Source organism: Dipodomys merriami, unplaced genomic scaffold, assembly GCF_024711535.1.
Source record: "Dipodomys merriami isolate MVZ:Mamm:240054 unplaced genomic scaffold, mDipMer1.0.p SCAF_28, whole genome shotgun sequence".
Taxonomy (NCBI): Eukaryota; Metazoa; Chordata; class Mammalia; order Rodentia; family Heteromyidae; genus Dipodomys; species Dipodomys merriami.
This window is the reverse complement of record NW_027204270.1, coordinates 7,502,330-7,525,118: the sequence shown is the minus strand read 5'-3', so window position 1 is coordinate 7,525,118 and position 22,789 is coordinate 7,502,330.

Sequence of the window (22,789 nt, the reverse complement as noted above, 5' to 3'; positions counted from 1 at the left end):
AGAAAAGTTGCAAAAATGCAGAATACTATGAAGAGAGGAAATAAAAACTGTCTTTTAGACCCGGGCTTGCTGGGCCTAGAGCTCCTTTTCTGTTCCCGATTTAGCCCCGCCCACCGGGGCCCAAGGCCCGCCTCCTCCAGTAATTACAAGTAACATTAAAACTGCCTGCCGGACCAAGTTATTACTTCCAAGAATAATAGTGTCTGTTACTACAAGAAACTAATTAACAGCATGCAATGAGGGGGAAAAATTCAATTAATTAGTGGCTTAATAAGTGCGCGCAATGATTCTGGCTGGGCTTGGGCCTTGGGGTACAGAGGATGGAGGCCGCAGAGGGCGAAGGTGGGGTGGGCTTAAGAGTGGGGTGAGCTCAGGGCTTGGGCCTGAGTGGGGTCCTGCCAGCGTGTCTGAGGGACAGCTCCTGCTTCAGCCTCAAGAACTGCTGAAGCTCACGCCTCATGCCTTTTAAACCAAGCTACTCAGGAGGCTGAGAGCCGAGGATCGCAGTTCAAAGCCAGCCCAGGCAGAAAAGACTCACCTCTCATTCACCATCAAAAAGCTGGACGTGGAGGTGTGGTTCAAGGACAAAGTGCCACCCTTGAGCACAAAATGCTCCACCTCCATAGTCCTACTCGGCCACCTCCCAGCTGCCCGGGCCCCGCAGCACCCACCTGGCCCACCCGCCTGCCTGTCCGTCCTGTCCTGCCGCCCTGGAGGAGCGGAGCCAGGTCAGCAGCCGTGCGGCTCTGTGCTACTGTGGCAAAGGTGCGTGTGTGGGAGACGGCAGGGTGCGTTCACAGTCCCCGAGCGCATGTAAGGAGCATTCCCACGCCCAGCCCAGGTCTCCTGAGGTCAGGACATGAAGATAGGTGTGCAGGGTCCCTGCCACCCAGGCACTGGCTGTGACTGGCGCTGACCAGTCAGAGCCCAAGAGCTGGTTCCCAGTTGAGGGTCTTCAATACAGTTCTCTCCAGAGAGAAGAAATGTTATTGAAGTATGGCACACACTTAATATAAAAAGATTCCCCCTGTATTTTGTGATATTTGTCAGCTTTAAAAAATATCTTTTAGTAAATTTGCATTCATGCCTAAATTTGCATTATGTGTGTGTGTGTGTGTGTGTGTGTGTGTGTGTGTGAGAAAGAGAGAGAGAGAGAGAGAGAGAGAGAGAGAGAGAGAGAGAGAGAGAGAGAGCCAGTCCTGGTGCTTGTAGTCAGGACCTGAACACTGTCCTGGGCTATTTGCTCAAGGCTAGCACTCTACCTCTTGAACCACAGCTCTACTTCCAGTTTTTGGTGGTGAATTGGAGATAAAAGTGTCACCGACTTTCCTGCTCAGGCTGGCTTTGATCTGGGATCCTCAGATCTCAGCCTACCCAATAGCTACAATGATAGGTATGAGCCATGAGTACCGGCTTTAAATGTACAATTCTTAAAAAAAAAAAAAAGCCACACATTTTCCCCCCCATCACCCAAGTTGGATAAACTTCAGACAGGAATCCTCTCTGCCCTACCCCAGGGCCTTTGAACATGTTCTTCTCCCTCACCCTCTTAGTTTATCCTTTAGAACTCAGCTGTAACTTTAGATCTTCACAAGAATCTCTTGCCATATATTCCCTCCCTCCCACTCAACATTTACTGGGGTTCCTGGACTTCTCCTTTCAGGCTCCTCCTCAATAACAAATGAAATTGCCACCCCCCACCTCACTGAAATGTCAGCTGTGTGTCCTTGCCTGTGCTGCTTGCTGATGCTTCACTAGTGATGAGGAGGGAGTCTGGCATACAGTTGACACTCAATAAATGCACACAGAATGTCCAAAGGAATGGCTAGATGAAGCTCCAATGCAGGACTTTCCCCTGGCAAAGTGGCCTTTCTATCACAGGGCCTGGGGTCATCTGACGGGGGTGGGGGGGGTGGGGTGGGGGTAGCGTGTGCATCAGCAGGTCCGCAGGCCCCGAGCTGGTGGAGAGCGAGGCTGGGCTGCATCATGGGGTTCTGGGGAGACCCAGCTGCCTGCCCTGGTTGGGGCCTGTGCGAGTTTTCCCTGACTGCCCTTGTGCAGTATTCTAGAAGGGTCCCCTGTCCTGGCCTGGGGGTCGTGGCCTGCAGCTGAACCTTCAGCCTGGGCCTCCACAGAGCGGCTCTGAGCGCACAGAGGGAGGCCCGCAACGCAGCTATTGCATTTCTGATTTTAATTTATGACAATTCTAATCCTATTATAGGTTTCCTTTGTCTGCAGCTATACCACAGCAGAGTTTAATCACCGCTGAGAGAGGAGGAGAGAGAGAAAGAGAAAAGAAACAGAGAGACAGAGACAGACAGACAGAGAGAGAGAGACAGACAGACAGACAGACAGAGAGAGAGACAGAGACAGATAGAGACAGAATTTCCCCACTCCAGGGGCCTTTCCTGTCCATCCGGATGCCTCCCTTGCTGCCTGAGGGAGTTTGGTGGTCCTGGTGTGGTGTGTGTGCAGTGTCCGTGTGTGAGTGTGTGGTGTGTGTGTGTGGTGTGTGTGTGCAGTGTCTGTGCATGTGTGGTGTGTGCAGTGTCCATGCGTGTGTGGTGTGTGCGTGTGCAGTGTCCATGCGTGTGTGTGGTGTGTGCAGTGTCCGTGCGTGTGTGTGGTGTGTGTGTGTGGTGTGTGTGCAATGTCCGGGTGTGTGTGTGGTGAGTGTGGTGTGTGTGTGCAGTGTCCGTGCATATGTGTGGTGTGTGTGTGTGGTGTGTGCAGTGTCCATGCGTGTGTGTGGTGTGTGTGTGCAGTGTCCGTGCGTGTGTGTGGTGTGTGTGTGTGGTGAGTGTGTGTGGTGCGTGTGCAGTGTCCATGCGTGTGTGTGGTGTGTGCACAGTGTCTGTGTGGTGTGTGTGTGTGTGGTGTGTGTGGTGTGTGGTGTGTGTGTGCAGTGTCCGTGTGTGTGGTGTGTGTGTGGTGTGGCGCGTGTGTGTGTGGTGTGGCGCGCGTGTGTGTGGTGTGTGGTGTGTGGTGTGTGTGGTGTGTGTGGTGTGTGGTGTGTGGTGTGTGTGGTGCATGTGTGTGTGGTGTGGTGTGTGTGTGTGGTGTGTGTGTGGTGTGTGGTGTGTGGTGTGTGTGGTGTGTGTGGTGCATGTGTGTGTGGTGTGGTGCGTGTGTGTGGTGTGGCGCGTGTGTGTGGTGTGGTGTGTGGTGTGTGTGTGGTGTGTGTGTGTGGTGTGTGGTGTGTGCGTGTGTGTGGTGTGGTGTGTGGTGTGTGTGTGTGTGTGTGTGTGGTGTGTGGTGTGTGGTGTGTGTGGTGCATGTGTGTGTGGTGTGGTGCGTGTGTGTGGGGTGTGTGTGTGGTGTGTGGTGTGTGTATGTGTGGTGTGGCGCGTGTGTGTGGTGTGTGCACAGTGTCCGTGTGTGTGGTGTGTGCGTGTGTGTGTGGTGTGTGGTGTGTGTGTGTGTGGTGTGTGTGGTGTGGTGTGTGCACAGTGTCCGTGTGTGTGGTGTGGCGTGTGTGTGTGGTGTGGTGCGTGTGTGCGGTGTCCGTGTGTCCGTGTGCGTGTGTGGCTCGTGGCGGTGCTGGGGGTTCAGTCAGCCTGGGGTGTGTGGAGACAGCCGGAGGGAGGGAGGGAGTGCGTGGGGCTGTCAGCGTGGGGTGTCGGGCGCTGAGGACGTGGCTGTCCTGAGGTGGGGGACCCCATGCCCACGGGGGGAGGGGCTGGGCCTGGCGATCTCACATGGCCGCCTGACCTCGGCGGAGGGTCCGAGGTCGGGTGTCACGCCTGCGCAGGGTCCCCGCGTTCTCCCGGGGCCGGGCGAGCAGCGGCGTGAGCTCCCGCAGGTCTAGCCCGGGCTCTGCGGCGCGGGCGGGCCGGGAGCGTGGTCAGGGCGGAGCGCGGCCGGTGGGGCTCGGAGGGGGCGCGGGCCGGCCGGGGGGGGGGCCCAGGCGCCCCGTCCCGCTCCCCTCGTCCTCGCGTGGCGCCCTGGCGAGGTCAGCGCGGCGCACGGGCCGCCGCCCAGCCGCCGCCCTCTCTCATTGGCCTCGCCGCATGACGTCACCACGCCGGCGTCACGCCGCCCACGCCGCCACGGCGTCGTGGGATCCCTGTCAGGGCGCGCCGGGCGGGTGAGGCCGGCAGGGCCCAGCGGGGCGTGCGGGGAGCCGGACACGCCGCAGCCTGGCCTCCGGTGGCTCCTCCGGGCCCCAGCTCCGGTCGCCCACGGCCCGGCCCACTGCCCGGCGTGGATCCGCGCCAGGGAGCAGGGCCCCGGGCCCGGCCGGAGCGGTCCGTGGCCGTTCCCCACGTGGCTGTGACAGGCCCCCGACGCGTCAGGACGCAGCGGGCCCGCGGGGTCCTGGGTGTCCCCTGCCGCCCGCACCCGCCCGGCTGCACGGACGCACGGACGGCCCGCAGCCCGCCGCCCCTCGGTCACGCCCCGCGCCCCGCACAGCCGCGGCTTTGCTCACGATCCCCGGAGCGCAGAGGACGCCCACGCCGCACCGCTCTCCAGGTATGAGTCACGACACTGGCTCAGACATGAAAACTGCCTTTCTATTCAAATTCGCGTCGGGTCTTTTGCCGATTGAAAAAAAAAAAAAAGGTGCGAAGCCAGGGCTCTTGGGCCATTCATTGCAAGTTATTAATTTAGCAGGCGTATTAACGATGGCGGGGTGAGGGGAGGGGGGACCGGTACTTTCTCTGGGTGGAAGAAGGGTTTGTTTCCGTGTGGGTGAATGGGCCAGAGAGAGAAACATCACTGCCTTCTGGAAAGCCTGGGAGGAATCGAGCAGGAGAAGATGCTCTGCAGACAAGATATGGGGTCCTGAGAACCGGTGCTGAGCTGGAACCCCAGGACTCTGGCACATCCCATTGACTGGGTGGCTGGGGCGTGTCCTCAAGCCAACACACTTGAGTGCTTTCACAACAAGGGAGTGATGAATTCGGGCCTGGTGTGGTAGTGCCTGCCTGTAATCCCAGCTAAGAGAGAGGCTGAGGTTGGAGGTCAACATGAACCAAAGTATGAGGCCATCCCTGAACATTACCTAAAGCCAAAAGGAATGGAGGCGTGACCCAGCAGAGCGCCAGCCTCAGAAGCACAAAGCCCTGAGTTCAAACTCCAGAACTGCCGAAAAAAGACGGATCACAAAGGAATGATGACTATCCCAGGAAGTTAGGTTAATTGCCTGATTTGAATGATCACATAATATCTGTGTATGTGTAATCATTACTTCTTGGCTCATGGGTAGGAAAACAAAAGCCAGACATGGCGGTGGGGGAGGGGAAGAGGCCCACGTTTGTAACACAGGGCCTCACCCCTGAGTGGCCCCTCCCCGCAGTACTGGCTGATGGAACTCCTCTTTTTTGCTTTGGCTGTATTGACACCCGCCTTTTCCGTTATTCACTTACTATTTTTTATTTCCATGGACTCACTTTAAAGAACTGAAATCTAGTTTAAGGAAAACATTACATTACAGCCGTAAATGGAAAACCGACATCCTTCGTCATAAATTCAAAGCTACATAAAAATAAATACAGGACCATTAAAATAAAAAATGTCCATTCCCGCCGCCCCACCAGAGAGCAGCTCCCACTCGGCCTCTTCCCACGTTGTGTGTGGCACAGGAGCAGATCCCTGGTCCTGGGGGGAGGGGGGAGGGGGGCAGGGGCCCGGGCTTCCTGGCTTTGGAGCCCAATTACCTCTGGAGGCTGGAGAAGCAGTGGTGAGCAGGTGACCAGGCCGGGGTGCTGGTGCCCTGGGCCTGGGGACGAAGCAGGGGTCAGGGGTGTGTGTGTATTGAGGGGCTCAACTGGGAACATGTGTGTTATGAGCTTCAGGGAATGACATGTAAATGAGATACAAATCAGACACCTGCCAGCCTTTGTCCTCTGGGACTTATGGCCCAGATGAGCTCTAGCGTCCTAGTGAGCTCCCGGGGGGGGGGGGGTTGGGGGTGCAGCGGGTGCAGCAAGGGCAGAGGGAGCCCAGGCTCTGCTGCTGCACTGCTGGGTGACCTTGGACAGACCACGGGGCCTCTCGGGACCTGAGTTACTTTGGTCTATCTTAGGGGGTTGAACACATGGGACAGATAATATATGAGTCTGTTTGGTTGGCCTATGATGCCATGCTTCTGGGAGGTGACTTTGGACGGAGATGAACATTTACATCTGCCCAACTTGATAAAGCAAAGTGCCTTCCGGAGCGTGCGTGAGCCTTGTCCAATCAGTGGAAGTGGTGCGTGGAAGTAAAGACCGACACCCCTGGGGTGAGGGAGGGCTCTACCGCAGACGACCTCCAGACTTGAGCTGCAGCATTGGCCAGTCCCTAAATCAAAATCTGTCTGTCTGTCTGTCTCCTCTCCCCTCCCCCTTCTTTTTCCACAGGCAAATGCGGATGTAATAGCCTCTGAGCCTGTGACACAGACTCCCTCCATGTTAGGGAGAAGCTGGTAGCTGCAGCTTTTCTGCTTGTCCCTACAGAAGAACTCACTTCCAGCTCAGCTCGAAGGGGCTTGAACAAAGCGGACATATGCGCGTTGTATCTGCGTGTGGCAGTGAATCAGCCTCCATGGCTGTTGGACTCAGCAGCTCAGGAGTGTCAGCTGGGGCCCAGTTATTTCTCCATCTGTCCACTCTTTTCTGTTCCCGCTATTAATGTTGACTTTCCTCATGGTGGCAATAGCGCTGCACTGTTCCAGCCATATCTCCTGGTCCAGAAGGAGTTCTGTGTCCCGGAACCCTCGCAAAAGTCAGCCCTGAGGGGCCTTCTGGCCCACTTCAGGCAATACCTGTTGTGGCAGAAAGATGCTGAATGGGCCAGCATATACTTGGTTTATCAAGCTAATAACCATGTTGAGAGGCCTGGGGTGGCCTGTGCAAGGGTCCTGGGGCCCATGTGAGGGTACACCTGGAGCTTTCTTACATACACAGAGTGTCAACTGCACAGGTCATGTGTGTTTGAGGGGCTCACTCAGATGCTGAACTCAGAGGTGAGCCCTGGGGTGCAGGCAGGCTCCTCCCCTCTGCCTCTCCTTCTCTGGGGTCCCAGGCTACAGCTGCGCTCCTGGGGTCACTGTCCCACGTTATCCCCTGGCCTGGGGTTCTGAACTGGGGGGCCGGTGGGGGATCTTCCCTGCTGGCACAGTGGCCCCGCGAGAGGCCGGCCAGCCCAGCCTGGCGTCTCTCATCTTACAGCCTCTTCCCCAGAGTTACAAACTGGTTTCTTTTTTGTGCTTAGTGTCTTGCCTGGGGCATTTTGTTACAGTCACCGCAATCTGAAGAAGCAGTCTGTGCAACAGTTCCTGTCCTCCGCTCTCAGGGCTCCTTGGGCAGTTCAGTGCTGCCCGGCCCCCTGCTGCCCGGCCCCTGCTGTGGCTCCGCCCATCGTGCATTGCATTCCAGCTGCTCTCCGAACCTGCCAGAGTGGAGAACTGCCAGCTTTGTGGCACTTCTGCCTGGAAACCTCTCATCCCAGATCCTATTTTTGGTTTTCTGTTTTTCATTATGAAAACTTTTGAGCCGATTCACTAGAAAGATAGGGCAACAATGGACCTCAGTGCACCACGCTGCCGACAATGACTACTCGGGCCAAGCTGTGTGGCCTCACCCTTCTTACCAAAAACGCCCGACAGTGTCTAACTTGCAGTTCAGTGATGTCGCTGAAGGTTAAAACCTCTTCCCCAGACATGACAGCCACACGGTCATCTCCCCGCAGAATGAGCTCTTCCCTAATATTCATGTCTCGGCACTGACCAGATGTGGCCCATGCACGCGTGCACGTGTGTGTGTGTGTGTGTGTGTGTGTGTGTGTGTGTGTGTGTGTGTGTGTGTCTTGGGGCTTGAACCCTGGGCCTGGGTGTTGTCTCTCAACTCTTCAGCTCAAGGCGAGCACTCTACCACTTGAGCCACAGCACCACTTCGGCTTTCTGAGTAGTTTATTGGAGATAAGAGTCTCAAGGACTTTCCTGCCCGGGCTGGCTTTGAACCGTGATCCTCAGATCTCAGCCTCCTGAGTAGCTAGGTTGACAGACGTGAGCCTGTGCACCTCTAGCACTCCTCTTTATATTTCCTTCTTTCTTTTTTTTTTTAAATCAGTCTCCAGTTTTTCCCAAGTTCTACTTTGGACTTGATCCTTCTACCTGCGCCTCCCACATGATCCCATAACCAGGGTTACACACACGTATAGGGGGTACTCAGCTTCTTTGGTTGGGATAGGATCTCACAAATGTTTACCTGGACTGGCCTGGACCTGCCCTCCCAGGTAACTAGTTAAAGTTGTGATGATGCTGGGTATCATGGCTTCCCTGTCTACCATGGCTCTGCTTGACAATTGTCCAGCTTTAAGGCTGAAGTAGCCAAGTGGTAGAGCTCCTGCTCAGTGAGCACGAAGTCCTGAGTTCAAAGCCTATTTCCACCCTAGAAAAAAAAAAAAAAGAAAACCTTTCACAGATGTTCAACTTTTCGATGGTGTGAAAGCGATCTGCACCCAGCACCAACTTGAACTTGAGTGCGGATCTCTTTTACAGGGGGCTCAGGATGCAGGTCCATGCTCTGTTTGTCTGTATGCTGGGCAGAGGCGGGACCAGGCGCCCAGCTCTGCTGCAGCTGTAACGTGCTGGCTTTCAGGCAGTTGGTGATTACAGAGCGCATCTGCATGACCTGCCCAGCTGCGGGCTGATGTTGAGTGTGGGGAGGACGCTGTAGATCCAGTGTCTGTGTGTGTGTGTGTGTGTGTTTGTTGGGGGTTAGGGCTGGAACTCAGGGCTGGGGTGCAGGCCTCTGCCTGGTACTGTCCCTGCACCACTTGAGCCACAGCCCTGCTTCCGGCACTCCTGACTCTATTGAACTGTCAGACCTGCCTGCCTGGCACACGACACAGCCCAGCCCAGCCGCCTCCCTTCATGGGGGCCGCAGGATGTCCTTGCCCCTCCGGGCCCAGCACCCCGAGCGAGGACTTCTCCTTTTTTTCCTTTGTACTGTCAGGCTCTTAGAGCCTCCCCCCCCCACCCCCAGCTGTGGCTGCCTCTCCTTTGTGCCCCTTTTCTCCCTGCTGAACTGGAGAGGGGATGGCAGCTATGGCAGGTTCATTAACTAGAAAACACTCCCCGAACCACACAGATAAACGCAGCCGACCGGCAAAGTGACACCGTTTTACTGCTCTGCTCTTCATGGGTGGCAGGGCTGGCTCTATCTGTGGTGACGATGGGTGACATATTCTCAGTGTAGCCCCCAGCGGGTGTCCTGGCCTGGCTGGCCTTGACCTGAGCTAAAGAGAAATCCTTCCAAAGCAGGCCAGCTCTCACCTGGGGCTGCAGACCAGATGGGGAAACTGAGGCCCAGAGGTTTCACCCCTTGGTGGAGGTCACCTTGGATGTGACAAGGATGCTGAAAAAAAAAGTCTGTGACCTTAAAATAATCGATTGGCGACCAAATGAGAGCAAACGGGGGAATGGAAATGAATAAATGTTAAATGTCTGCAAAATGTAACGTTAGGTCAACTGCATTAATTACGGCATTTGGTATTCATAAATGTGTCATTAGCGGGGAAAGCGATTTGTCAGCTGCATTTGTCTCTTACTGGGGAGAATCCCGGAGCCAGCCAGGGAATGGGCTGGGAGTGCCATTGGGTACCAACCGACCCAGTGCCGGGAGCCCCCCAAGTCCAAGAGCAAAACAAGAAAAATCCTTCTGCAAATGGCTGTGTTGAGCGGGAGGCGTGGAGGGCCTGGCTGCGGGACAGCTTCTAGTTCCTGGCATTGGCCTGGCCAGGGCTGAGCTCTCCCCGTGCCTTTGCAACCTCAGTCTCTCTGGTACCCTTTCTTTTATTTTGTGCTCATCCTAGGACTTGAACTCAGAGCTTGGGCCCTGTTTCTTTACTTTTTTTTTTCCCTGCTCTCTTCAGCTCAAGGCGAGCGCTCTACCACTTGAGCCACAGCGCCACTTCCCGTTTTCTGGTGGTGTATTGGAGATCAGAGTTTCATGGACTTTCCTGCCCGGGCTGGCTTTGAACTGTGATCCTCAGATCTCAGCCTCTTCAGTAGCTAGGATTACAGGCGTGAGCCACTGGCGCCCGGCTTATTTATTTATTTTTGTTCAAGGCTGATGCTCTACCATTTGAACCACAGCTCTACTTCTGGTTTTCTGGTAGTTCATTGGAGATGAGTCTCACCAACTTTCCTTGGGCTACTTAGAAGTGTGATCCTCAGATCTCAGCTTCCTGAGAAGCTAGGATTATAGGTGTGAGCCACACAATCTTAACGGCTCACATAGTACAACTTAGTTCATATGTATTGAATAACTAAGTCAGTAAACCCACCAGTTGGTTTCCCTGGGACCTCAGACATGGCGTGGTAGTGCTCATCGACGATGGGGAGTTCAAGTTCAGCCATGGTGAGCTTGGAAGGGGGGCCGGAGAACTCTCTCCACTGCCACAGCTCCTGCGCCGCTCGCCCCTCTGCAAAGCCCGCTGTCTTGGGATTCTTCCTTATTGTGTGACAGGCCACCCAACCCTCCCTAGCTGACAAGGACACTCTGTTATTAACTCGTACCTTTCTGTGGGTGACTAGGCTCAGCTGGGTGAATCTCTCTTGGGGCCTTTTGTGTCACCTTAGCTACTCAAATAGGTCTGGAAGACTGATTCAAAGCCAGCTTGGGCAGAAAAGTCCATGAGATTTCATCTCCAGTCAACTGGCAAAATACCAGACAGGAGGCATGGCTCAGGTGGTAGAGTGCCAGCATGAAAGCCAAGTGAGTGAGTGTGAGGCCCTGAGTTCATGCCCTGGTACTATACTAGCACGCACGCACGCGCACACACACACACACACACACACACACACACACACACACACACACACACACACACACACACACACACACACACACACACACACACACACACACACACACACACACACACACCCCTTCCCAGGACTGGAGGCCCAAAAAGGCTCCCACAACTGGAACATCATTGAAGAAGAAGGCACAGCTGTATCTGTCTTTCTATGTGGTCTATGGGCTCTGCCCCACAGAAAGCTGGGCCTCTCTCTCTCTCTTTCTCTCCCCCCCCTCTCTCCCCCTCTCCCCCTGTCCCTCCATTCCTCCCCCCCCCCTTGTACTTGTCCTGGGGCTTGAACTAAGGATTTGGGGACTGCCCCTAAGCTCTTTGGCTCAAGGTGAGTGATCTACCACTCTGAGCCTCAGAGCCACTTCCGGTTTTCTGATGGTTATGTGGAGGTAAGAATCTCATGGGCTTTCCTGTCCAGGCTGGCTTAGAATCTCGATCCTCAGATCTCAGTTTTCCTAATAGCGTGGATTAAAGGCATGAGCTGCTGGCATTCAGCTTCTGTGACTAGTCTTTAATGTCATGGCCAGCAGCTAGCGGGTTCTGCTGGGGAGAAGCCCTCGCTCCCTGACGAGGGCAGGCCCTGCAGGGCGTGGGAATACCAGGCCACGAGGGGAGGCTGGGCTCTGCTCCACAGACCGCCGTGGAAGAGGAGACACGGGCCAGAAAGGTTGTGATGGCCGCCCGCCGGTGGCTCACGCCTGTCATCCTAGCCACTCGTGTAAGGTAAATTAAAGTAGGTGGCTGATCAATGAGAGCATCACGCAGTATTCAGGCAGCAAGAGAAGTTTTATTTCTGCTGCCTGGCATGCCTGGTGGAGAGCACAGGGCTGAAAAGGGATGAGTCCCCCTCCCCCTTATCACTTATCTAGGCCAGGGGTGGGGGAGAAGGTGTGGCCAGGTGTGGGGGTGTAGCCATACTGGATGTGACCTCAGGGCCTAGGACCCTCCCTGGGTCAGATGGGAGGTGTGACCAGGAAGTGACCTCGAGGAGGGGGAGGTGCCTGCCTCCAGCTGTGCCAGTCACCTTGGGTGACACAGGTACTGGGTGGAGACTTAGCCAAGGGGAGGGAGGAGTCTGCCCTGCCTTTCCCAGGCAGACCTGACGCTGGGGAGGCTGAGATCTGAGGATCTCAGTTCAAAGCCCAGGCGGGAAAGTCCATGAGACTCTTATCTCCAATGAACCACCAGGAAACCGGAAGTAGCGCTGTGGCTCAAAGTGGTAGAATGCTCGCCTTAAGCAAGAAGAGCTCAGGGAGAAAGCCCAGGCCCTGAGTTCAAGCCCCATGACAGGAAAGAAAAAAAAAAAAAAAGGAAGGTCTGTGATGGGGGCCAGAAGGCCTGGCCCTGCCAATCGCCTCTGCAGCAGATCATTTCAGAGGGCTCCGGGGCTCCCGTGGGGGGCAGGGTTGGGGGGCAGGGTCCCCTGGCACCTGAGCTCTGGAAGGAACCTTACCCTCCCCATGTGCATTATTCATGGCCTCATTACTGTTAAATTTAATCACCAAATGTCATCTGATTGCCATTTACTCTGCCTGCTCACCAGAGATTTACCTACCTATTTATTTTACATTTCAAATGAATTGTTCGTTATTCTGTCACTGGGGCCTTTATTTCGTAATGCATTTGGCAAGTTGTGACAAGTTGGAAATGATGCTGTATTGAGCGAGGTACCCTCAGGCCTGCTGGGGGGTGCTCCTTCCCTTGAGGGAGACCCCGGCCTGCCTTCCTCCCTCCACAGAGACCCGCCTTGGCCAGTCCACCTCTGTGGTGGCCGACCCACAGAGCAGTAGTTTTCTGACAGCTTGCCTTTTCATTTGTGTTAGTCCTGGGGCTTGAACTTAGGGCCTGGGCGCTGTCCCTGAGCTCTTGTGTGCAAGGCTAGTGCTCTACCACTTGAGCCACAGCTCCTCCTGGCTTTTTGATGGTTCACTGGAGGTAAGAGGCTCTTGGGCTTTCCTGCCTGGCCCGGCTTCAAACTTCGATCCTCAGATGTTGGCCTCTGAGTAGGATTACAGGCGTGACCCACCCGCGCCCATCCTTGTTCCTGGTTTGGAAGTCAGGTAGATGATGACGATGAGGATTTTATTTGGAAATACTGGAATTTGAATCCGAGTCCTCACACTTGCTCTGTGGGCACTGGGCCCCTGCACTGTGTCCCCAGTCCTTTTCTACACATGATTTTTCACATAGAGTCTCCATAGAGTCTTCACATAGACTCTATGCTTCAGACTTCTGCCCTCTTAACCTGTGCTCCTCGTGTAGCTAGGATTACAAGCTCTATCATTATGCCCAGCTTTACAGTAAAGATGATGTCTTGCTAATGTATTCCTTGTACTGTTCAGGAACCACGATCCTTAAGAACGCCACCTTCTGAGTAGTTGGGATTACAGGCATGAGCTACTGAGCTCAGTCTTTATATTTTGCTTATTAACTGCTGTGTAACCAACTACCCCCAAACTTCCCAGCTAACAACTTGATTCGTTTGCAGGGGTGGGACGCTGCCATGAATGAACCTCCCTTGGGTTTTGGCCCTGGGCTTTGACTCCCTGGGCAAGTGGCTTTACTTCCCAAGCCTCAGTGTTCTCACCTGGGAATTGGGATGGTAATGTGTGGGTGTCACCAGACTGTCATGGTGGGTGAGGACTGGCCTGGCTGCCCAGCTCGCTGTCAATGACCCATGAGGCAGCCTCCTCTGGCTTTGGGCAGTTTATGGGCTGGGCTGTACCCAGCTGGCTTCCTTCCCAGACTCCCACCCAGGCACCTGGAGCGGGTCCAGCGTTGGGAGGAGGGTGTGTGTGTGAGGGGTGTGTGTGTGGGGGGGTGTATCTGGAGACCTAGAACAATTGCTTTTTGGATGCCCGAAGCTCCCCTGGCCTCCTGGAGTCTTAAAAGAATTTATTGGCTTTTCTGATTATGTGATCAATACCTGCACAATGCTGGAGATTTGGAAGAAAGACCTAGAAAAGCCCACAGGCAGGAAAATGGCACAGTAACGCGTCTTGCTTGTGGGGGGGGGGGGAGGGAGCACACACTTCCGGTGACTTAGTGTGTTCTCTGCATGGGTGGACGTTACTCGGACGCGTCCTTTCATGTAGCCAGCTCTTCTGACTGAGGAATAGCTGTGGTGCTGGAAAATTTCCCTAGGGAGAAATTTGTCTGTCCCCACCTCGCGTCCCCGTGTCCCCATCCTGTCTGGGATTGCTCAGTGTGTCCTCCTCCCTCCCCCCCCACCTTTGCTCAGACTCACAGCCAATCTCTTTAGATTCCCCATCCTAATCCAGCCCCCTGGCTTCCTGTCGCTCATCAAGCCATTCTTCAGGTTCCTTCTTGAGCCTCCTGCGCCCTTCCTGAGACACCAGCCACGTTCCTGCTTCCCCCATGGGGAGGAGGCTCCCTGTCTCCCCACCTTTCCAGTATTCCTTTCCTGACCCCCTCCCCAAGCACAGGCTCTGGCACCTCTCTGCCCCGGGAGGCTGGATCAGAACAGATTTCGGGCCACATGTGGCATGTTAAATGTTCCCACAAGCCATGTTCAGAAAAGAAAAGGAATCAGGAGAAACGCATTTCATAGCAAATCTACTTTAACCCAGTGTACCTCAGTGGTTTAGCATTTCCACCAACAGAAAAGCCAGGAATGAGCCATGTCAACCTTTTCCCCTTTGTATTTGGACCAAAATTTAAGAAACTGGATGTGGATTTTTTCCCCCCCCATCAGTCATGGGTCTTGAACTCTGGGCCTGGGGGCTGAACCTGAGCTCTTCAGCTCAAGGCTAGCGCTCTACCACTTGAACCACAGCACACTTCCAGTTTTCTGGTTTATTGGAGATAAGAGTATCATGGGCTTTCCTGCCTGGTCTGGCTTTGAATAGCGATCCTCAGATCTCAGCCTCCTGATGAGGATGACAGGTGTGAGCCACTAGCACCTGGTCTGGATGTGGATTAAAAAAAATTATTATTATAAAGGTGATGTACATCTGGGTGTGAATTTTATTTGTACTCCTATCACATGATGATTCAAACTAAGCAAGTTCTAGGAAGCCACTGTGTGTGGGGGTGCATAGTCAGGCTCTGTGATTATCTGGTGCCCTTTCTCCCCAGCCCCCCAATTCTTGTGTCAGCACTGGCTCTTCTCATTTCAGCTTCACACGTTGCAGCTTTATCTCTGTAACTTCTCTAATGCCTCAGTGATGCAATACCATGTCTGCCAGCAAAAGCCAGCCATAGTGAGCTGGATGGTTTTCTTTTGTGGTCTGGGGGATTGCACCCAGGCTTTGCAGTGGCCAGGCAAGTGCTCCACTGCCTGCCTACGCCCCCCACCGCACACTTAGGGTTGGAGATAGGCTCCTTTGGCCTTTTCTCCTCTCACAAATGAGCAGAGGCTCATTCGCACATCGAGATTATGGCACAAAAAGACTGGGCTGGCCAGTGGGGAGACGCTAGACGGAAGGTCCCGAAGGAAGCAGGGCTTGGAGTTTGTGCCATGAAAACAGGCAAGAAGAGAAGGAGGAGCCCTGTTGCACCTCCTCTCCCAGGGAAGGAGGCGAAGACACAGAGGCCCGATGCAGGACAAAGAAGGGTGTTCTTCAGGGTCTTCAGATAGAAAGGAGGAGAATTTTATCTTTGGGACGTGGACAGCAATCAGACATGCTCAGACTGGCCTCACTGCACATGAAACAGGGCTGGGGTTTGCAGACATCTGCCTGGGCTGTTGGGCCCAAACCCCCAGGCTGGCTTAAACTGCAGACATTTATTTCTCTCCTGCCTGCAGGCTGAGAAACCAGAGATCAAGCAAGGTGCTGGCTGATTCCGACCTCGGGCAGCCTCTTCCTTGCTGGCAGAGGGCCACCGCCTTCTCACCAAACCGCTTCATACAAGGGCCCCGTCCCTGTCACCAGGCCTGGTGACCTTCTGTGAACCTGGTTACCCTCCTAGGCACTGGGGTTCTTGGATGGTAACCTGATGTTGGGGGGAGGTAGGGTTTCAACATAGGAGTTTTTTGCGGATAAGGGACGCACAGTTGAGTCTATGGCAATATTTAAAAAATTGTAAGGTTATTGAGGTTGCTAAGCTGCAAAGGAGTCAGGAAAATATGATGGTGTCAAGTTGGGCATTTAAGGGGCATGGCATTACAGGGGCGGGGCATTGTGAGGGTGTGGTACTGTGGGGGCGGAGCATCAAGGGGGCGTGGCATTACAGGGGCGGGGCATGGAAGGGGTGTGGCATGAGAGGGGCAGACCATAGAAAGGGCTTAGCATTGCAGGGGTGGGGCACTCTGAGGGGCGGAGCATCGAAGGGGCGTGGCACTGCAGAGGCGGGGCATTGTGAAGGTGTGGCACTGAGAGGGGTGGAGCATCCAAGGGCCCTGGTATAGAGAAGGGTGGGTCATAGAAAGGGCTGGGCATTGCAGGGCAGGGCATTTGGAAAGGCTTGGGTTGCCTGGGGGTGGGGGCACGGGGGGGGGGGCATCGCAAGGTGGGGTGACCACCGTGCTCCTCAGGTGGGCCCCCTGGGAAGCATCTCCAGGGACCACTGGTAAGCTGAGCCTCACCATGACCGCCAGGAGTACCCCTGATCTTGCAGACCCAGGAGACCCTCCCTCCCCACAGGCTCAGCGCCCAGAGGCCGCCCTGCCTCTCTCATGCTGATAAACATCCAGCCACCCATTTTCCCCACTCCTCATACTAAACAGTCCAGATAAAATCATAATTCATTTCACCAAATACCTCTTGTGGAGATTCTTTAGAATGTATTTAGGTCATTCCTAATTTTCTCCGATAAAAAACAAATTATGAAGAACTGATTTTGGAAGCAAAATGTAACAGCACATGTCTGAAAGCAAACAGGACCCGGCTGTGCAATCTGAAATGGCCCCCGGGTCACAACACAACCGTGGCATGCCCATGATGCCCACTGGGAGTGTGCCTAGCACAGGGCTGCTGTTACAACTGTTGTTAAAACTTTTTCCAGGCCAGGCACAGGTGGCTCACCCTGTAATCCCAGCCACTCAGGAGGTTGAGATCTGAGAACCGAGGTTTGAAGCCAGCTTGGGCAGGAAAGTCCTGGAGACTTTACCTCCAATTAACCAGCAAAATAAGCCAGAAATTGGGCTGTGGCCCAAATGGTAGAGCACTAGCCTTGAGCAAGAGTGCCTAGGCCCTGAGTTCAAGTCCCACCATCAGTACCAAAAAACCTCAAACGAAACCTTTTTCATTTGCTAGTGAACAATCTCCCCTCCCAACCACACCCCACCACACTCTCAGCCCCTACCTGAGATACTTTTCTGCTTAGTTGGCTCCTTAGAAAACTTGGTTCAAGTTCTCTCCTCCTCATCTGGCTTCCAACCTTCTCCATTCCCCGCTAACTGCCTGCCTTGTCTTCTTATCCACATCCCTTCAGAAATGCCAATGAAACCAACCTTGGAAAACTTCCCTCTGGCCAGGTATGGCGGTCAAGCTTGTAATCCTGGCACTGGAAAGTCAAGGAAAGTCAAGTTCTAGGCTGGCCTGGGCTCTATAGCCACACTTCACTTCATCTCAAAGGCAACAAGGGCAGTCTCAGTGGCACAGCCTGTAATCCCAGCTGCTTGTGTGTGTGTGGGGGGGCGCATAGAGATCAGGCAAGTAAAGTTCAAGGCTTTTTGCTGGTTGTTTTGGAATTCATATCTCCTGGACTCCCCTGCCCAGGCTGGCTTCAAACCTGCGGTCCTCACATCTCAGCCTCCTGAGCAGCTAGGATGACAGGCGACAGCCACACTCAAGATGACAGTGTCTGGGCCTGCATTTCTCAGAGCCTCCCTCCCCCCCCCAACCCTGCTGGAGACCTCAGACTGCTCTGGAGAACGCTGAGGACACCCCCCCCCCACACAGGTTTTTCTGGAGCTGCTTCCATGGAAGGGGGGGTGCTCAGATCCAAGAGCTCACCAGCCATCCATGCACCAGAGGGGGACGGATCCCCCGTGAGAAGCCAAAGACACTTTGGGGACACAGGCACTGCAGTCAGACGGTCACTTCCCTGCTGCGTGGCCCTGGGCAAGTTGTTCAACCTCTCTGAGCCTCAGCTTCCTTCTCTTGTACTGGGTGCACGGAGATTGGTGGTAAGGGTTGAAGGGTTTACTTTTGCCAAGCACCTGGCGGTGTAATTGCTAGCTCCGATTATTCTCAGTAACAAATGAACTCACAGGGACGCAGGCGAGAGAGCGGGTGGCAACCTCATCCCCTCGGTGCATGGAACCACGTGGCCCGGTGGATGCTGGGAATCTTCTCAGGGCTGAGTGGGGTCAGAGCGGCTGGTCCCTTCTGGGAAAGCCCTCCACTGGAGGTGGCGTTGGGAGCAGCAGCGCTGTCTGGCTGTCTGTGGTCTGAGCACCTGCAGCTTGGGGAACAAGCTGTCTTTCCAGGCTGATAATTTGCCTTCTTCTCAGTAGGAGCCAAGGCCGCCCCATTAATCCACCCGCAGGGGTCCTTTCAGAGCCTTGCTGTGTTTCAGCTCCTGCTGGGGACGTGTGTGTGTGTGTGTGTGTGTGTGTGTGTGTGTGTTGGGCTTCTGTGTGGCTTACAGTCACCCGCAGAGGCTCTGCAGGACTGGGGGGGGGCCTTTCCCTGATGTGCCACCCCCCACCCAGGCCCTCCCCCCGTCTGGCGTAGAGTCTTGGAGCCACGTGTGGGCATCCGGTGGAAGACGCAGGGGTTTGAACTCAGGGCCTCATGCCCTGGCTCAGCTTTTGACTCAAGGCTGGCGCTCTACCACTCGAGCCACACCTCTACTTCTGACTTTTTGCTGGTTAAGTGGAGAGAAGAGTCTCTCAGATTTGTCTGCCGTGGCTGGCTTCGAACCTTGGTCCTCAGATCTCAGCCTCCTGAGTGGCTAGGATTGCAGGCGTGAGCCCCCAGTGCTCAGCTCAGAGACGAGGTGAAAATTCTGCGGGGCCTAAACACAGGGACCCAGAGCCCAGGAACCTGGCACTGACCAGGTCCTAAGTACCACGTGGGAGCTGCATTTCCTCAGCCCATTCCACACAGGGGTAAACCGAGGCATGGGGCAGTGCGGGCATGGCCAGGGTGCCACAGCTGCTAAGTGACAGGACTGGGGTTCGAACCTGCAGAGTCTGACTCTGGGCTGTGAGCCAGGCTGCTGGGCTCCACTGCCTGCAGCCGCCGTGGGCCGTCTCCTGTCACCCCCGCTCTGAGCCCAGCAGAGATGCCTGCTGCTTTCCCACGGGGTGCCGGAGGAGACCCGAGTTCCATTTCCCCTTCCCGCATGTGGGGCAGGTCCAGAAAACCCACCAAGGTACCTCAGCCGCCTCCCCACAGCCAGGCTCCAGACAGCGACCCCCCCTCCCCCCAAGGCCCTGCCATTAAGGAGAGAAAATCCAGGTTAATCCAGTTTAGACCAAAAAGGAGCTCGAGAGCCATGAGGTGTCTGGGGCCCGGTTGTCCTCACTGACTAGTACCTGCTGCTGTGCTGGCTTCAGACAGCTGTGCCCTCATGGTGGCAACGTGGCTGCCAGAGGCCCAGCCTCACATCTCCTATTCACATCCAGCAGCTGCCACTCAAATCCATGGGCTGCTGAAACCCAGGAGAGGGGAAGAACTGAGGGCCTCGGGTGGGTCAGTGTCGCCTGAGAATGGCGTCCCCCGGGGACCCGGTGGGCGGGCTCACCTCTCCCCATCCTTTCTCCTGGCACAGGTGTACCTACATAGCCAGTGTCCCCATGACGCTCACCTTGATGGGGAATCAGTGCATCATCGCCACTGTGTCAGAACTTGAGGCTCCCTCAGCCCACCCGCGGGTCCCCAGCATCCCGCTCTGACACCAGGCCCTGCCCAGCTTCCGGACTCATCACCACCACCTGAGGACCAGGCTTGGGTGGCACTGAGCCTGGGACCCTCAGACGCCTGCATTGCAGGTGCGCTGGCTGGGAGCGGCAGGCTTGTAGACGTGTAGTAACTTGCCCAGGGTCACACAGCTCCGAGATGGCAGAGAGGAGACTGAATCATGGGAGAAAGGCCCAGGTATCAGAGGCTCCAGCTTCTGCCCACACTGGGTCCCCGGGCTGTGCCTGGTTCTATACAGGCCAGGCAAGCTCCGTGTTCTCTTCACATGTTCTGGGTCACCAGATGTGGTTCCTTTCCCTCCTCCTCCATGGAGACCGCCCCCCCCAAGGCCCATCCCTCATGTGATGGCTGTGAAGTTTGAGCTGTGGGCCGTGGAGCTGAGCCGTGCACCCACCGACCGGCTGAATAAGGCCGACTCAGAGCTCCGTGTTTATGAACGGACTATAACTGTAAACAACGTGTAATTAAAGTGCTCAAGTACGCAAACGACATCATTTAAATAACAAAGTGAGTCTGGGCTGGGGCTGCAGTGTCCAGCCTTTGGTACAAAGGGAAGAAAACTGGGCCAGTGATAAACAGAGGAGCACAAAGGCGCTGTTCAGAAAGCCAAGCTCCGAAAGTGGGTCAGGGCGGGATTTCCTGCAAATTAGTTACTGTTTATTTAGCGACTCTTCTCCAGTGCAAAGTGTGGCTGCACAGCAGGAGATTTAACTTGGTGGAGGGTTCCTTTTAGCCACAGTTGGCAGGAGGGATCATTAGAACCCCATCTTTTTTGTTGTTGTTTTTAGTCGTGGGGCTCGAACTCTGTGCCTGGGCGCTGTCCCTCAGCTCTTCAGCTCAGGGAGAGCGCTCTACCACTTGAGCCACAGAGCCACTTCCAGTTTTCTGAGTGGTTTATTGGAGATGAGAGTCTCATGGGCTTTCCCAGCTTTGAACCGAGATCCTCAGATCTCCTGAGTAGCTAGGATTACAGGTGTGAGCCACCATGCCCGGCTAGAACCCCATCTTGGTTTCCCAAGGACCTTGGCTGAGCTCGCAGCCTTGTGGCAGGCTCTAAGGATGCCGCCCACAGGGGCCTCTGTCCCCACGAGTGCCCACCACAGAGGCAGTATGGCCGGGGTGTGTGGGGAGACGGAACAGGTGGGGGAAGAGGAGCCGGGCCTCGTCCTGCGTGCACAGGCAGAAAACGGGAGCTTCTGGAGGAGGGGTCAGCAAGCGCTTTCTATAAACAGCTGCGTGCATTAGGCGCAGTGGGTTGAGCAGTCTCGGTCACAACTACCCGACTAGGCCCTTGTCCTATAAAAACTGCCACAGGGGGTGTACAAACAAATATCGGTGTCTGTGTCCCAATAAAACTTTATTTATAAACACAGGCTGAGGGCCGGGTGTGCTGCCTGGTGCTGGGGGTGAGGGGCAATGGATGTGGAGATCTGTGGGGGGTGGGCAAGGGCATGGCCATTCTCATGTTTGAATCTTCCCTCCCTTACTGGCCGGTTGACCCTGGTGAGTTTTATACCTGTTTTGTGTCTTGGTTTCCCCCCTTCAGAGTGAGGGCATTATAGATGCTTCGTGACAGGGGTGTGAGCCTGGTGCCCACCCATGGGGGAGGGTTCTGTGCGTTCTTGGGTGTGAGGGACCCTCCCCCCCAGAGTCTAGACGTCCAGTCTGGGCGAGGTCACCGCTCCACCCTGCCACGCCCACCATGTTCCTCTGCACAGACTTAACTGCGAGAAGGAGAACATTTATTCAGAAACAAAGCGCGGCGGGGGTTAGCGTTGGCAGTCATAAACGAGAACCATTATGATGGCGTTCTGTAATTAGAGGTATTATGACTTGTGGGTTCCCGGAGTTGTCTGTTTAATATTTTTGGACTGCTTACGTCTGGAGCCCAGAAAGCGAAGGCAGACGCTTGTCCTGGGAGGAAAGTTCCCCCCAGCCTCCCAGCCCGCCCCATGCCGGCCTCCTGGGCAGCCCGGCCCCAGCTCAGGCTGCGGGGTGGAGGTGGGGCCTCGGCTTGCTGAGCATGGGGATGGAGCAAGGGACAGTCTCCCGCCACCAGTGGGTGGCCTTCGGGAGGGGTGCAGCTGTGGCTGGGGGGAGAGGAGAGACAAGACAGCCACTGGGGGTCACCCCCCAATCAGGCTGGTCCTCACGGCCAGCCAGGGGGCGTGGAGTTCAGTCACTGCACCTGCCTGGGGCCTGCGGAGTGGTTGTAGATGGGGGATGGCGGGCGGGGGGGGGGAGCTTGTTGTCTGCCAGGTCCGTGGGGCTGAAATGAGCTGAACCCTGTTTGTGAGAATTGGCAGTTGTGGGGGGCTGTCTGGCAGGGGGAAGGCAGGCAGTTGTGGGGGGCTGTCTGGCAGGGGGAAGGCAGGCAGTTGTGGGGGGCTGTCTGGCAGGGGGAAGGCAGTTGTGGGGGGCTGTCTGGCAGGGGGAAGGCTGGCCCGTGTCGGGTTCTCTCTCTCTCTGAACTCACTGGGCCTTTGCATCTGAAGGCGGCACTCGAGCCCTACCTCCACTTTCAGCCTTTCTACTCTTTTAGTTTTGTTGGTCATTTGGAGAGGAGAGTCTTCCTGCCCAGGCTGGCTTTGAATCTTGATCCTCCGATCTCAGCCTCCTGAGTAGTCACGATGGCAGGCGTGAGCCACCGGCGCCTGGCTATTTCCTCCATGTGTAAGGGAAGAAGCGAAGGCTCAGAGATGTCCAGTAAAGTGCGTGGGGCGGCACAGCCTGTGGAGAGGGGCTGTTGGGAGCAGGCGGAGAAAGCCTCAGCTCCGTCCCTGGCATCATCGGCCAGCCCACTCCCAGTCTTTCCAGGCACCGCTGTGTGAACTCGGGAAAGTGACTTACCCTCTCCGAGCCTCACTTGCCCCGTGTCGGTTTCCCAGGGCTGCCATGGGAGGTACGCAGACTGGATGCCTCAGGATGAGGGGAGATCATCAGGGTTCTGAACCCCGAAGATGAAAACCTGGGGCTGGGCAGGGTGGTGCCGTGCCCGGCCTCTCTTCCACCTGTGGCTGTCCGCTGCTGCCTGGCCTCCTCCCAGGACTCTGCCTTCCACGCAGGCTCACAGCACAACCCAGGAGCGCCTCGAGACCCGTACCTGGGGGACACAGCCCCGCCCCCTCTGCAGCCGCTCCCCCTATTTGTCT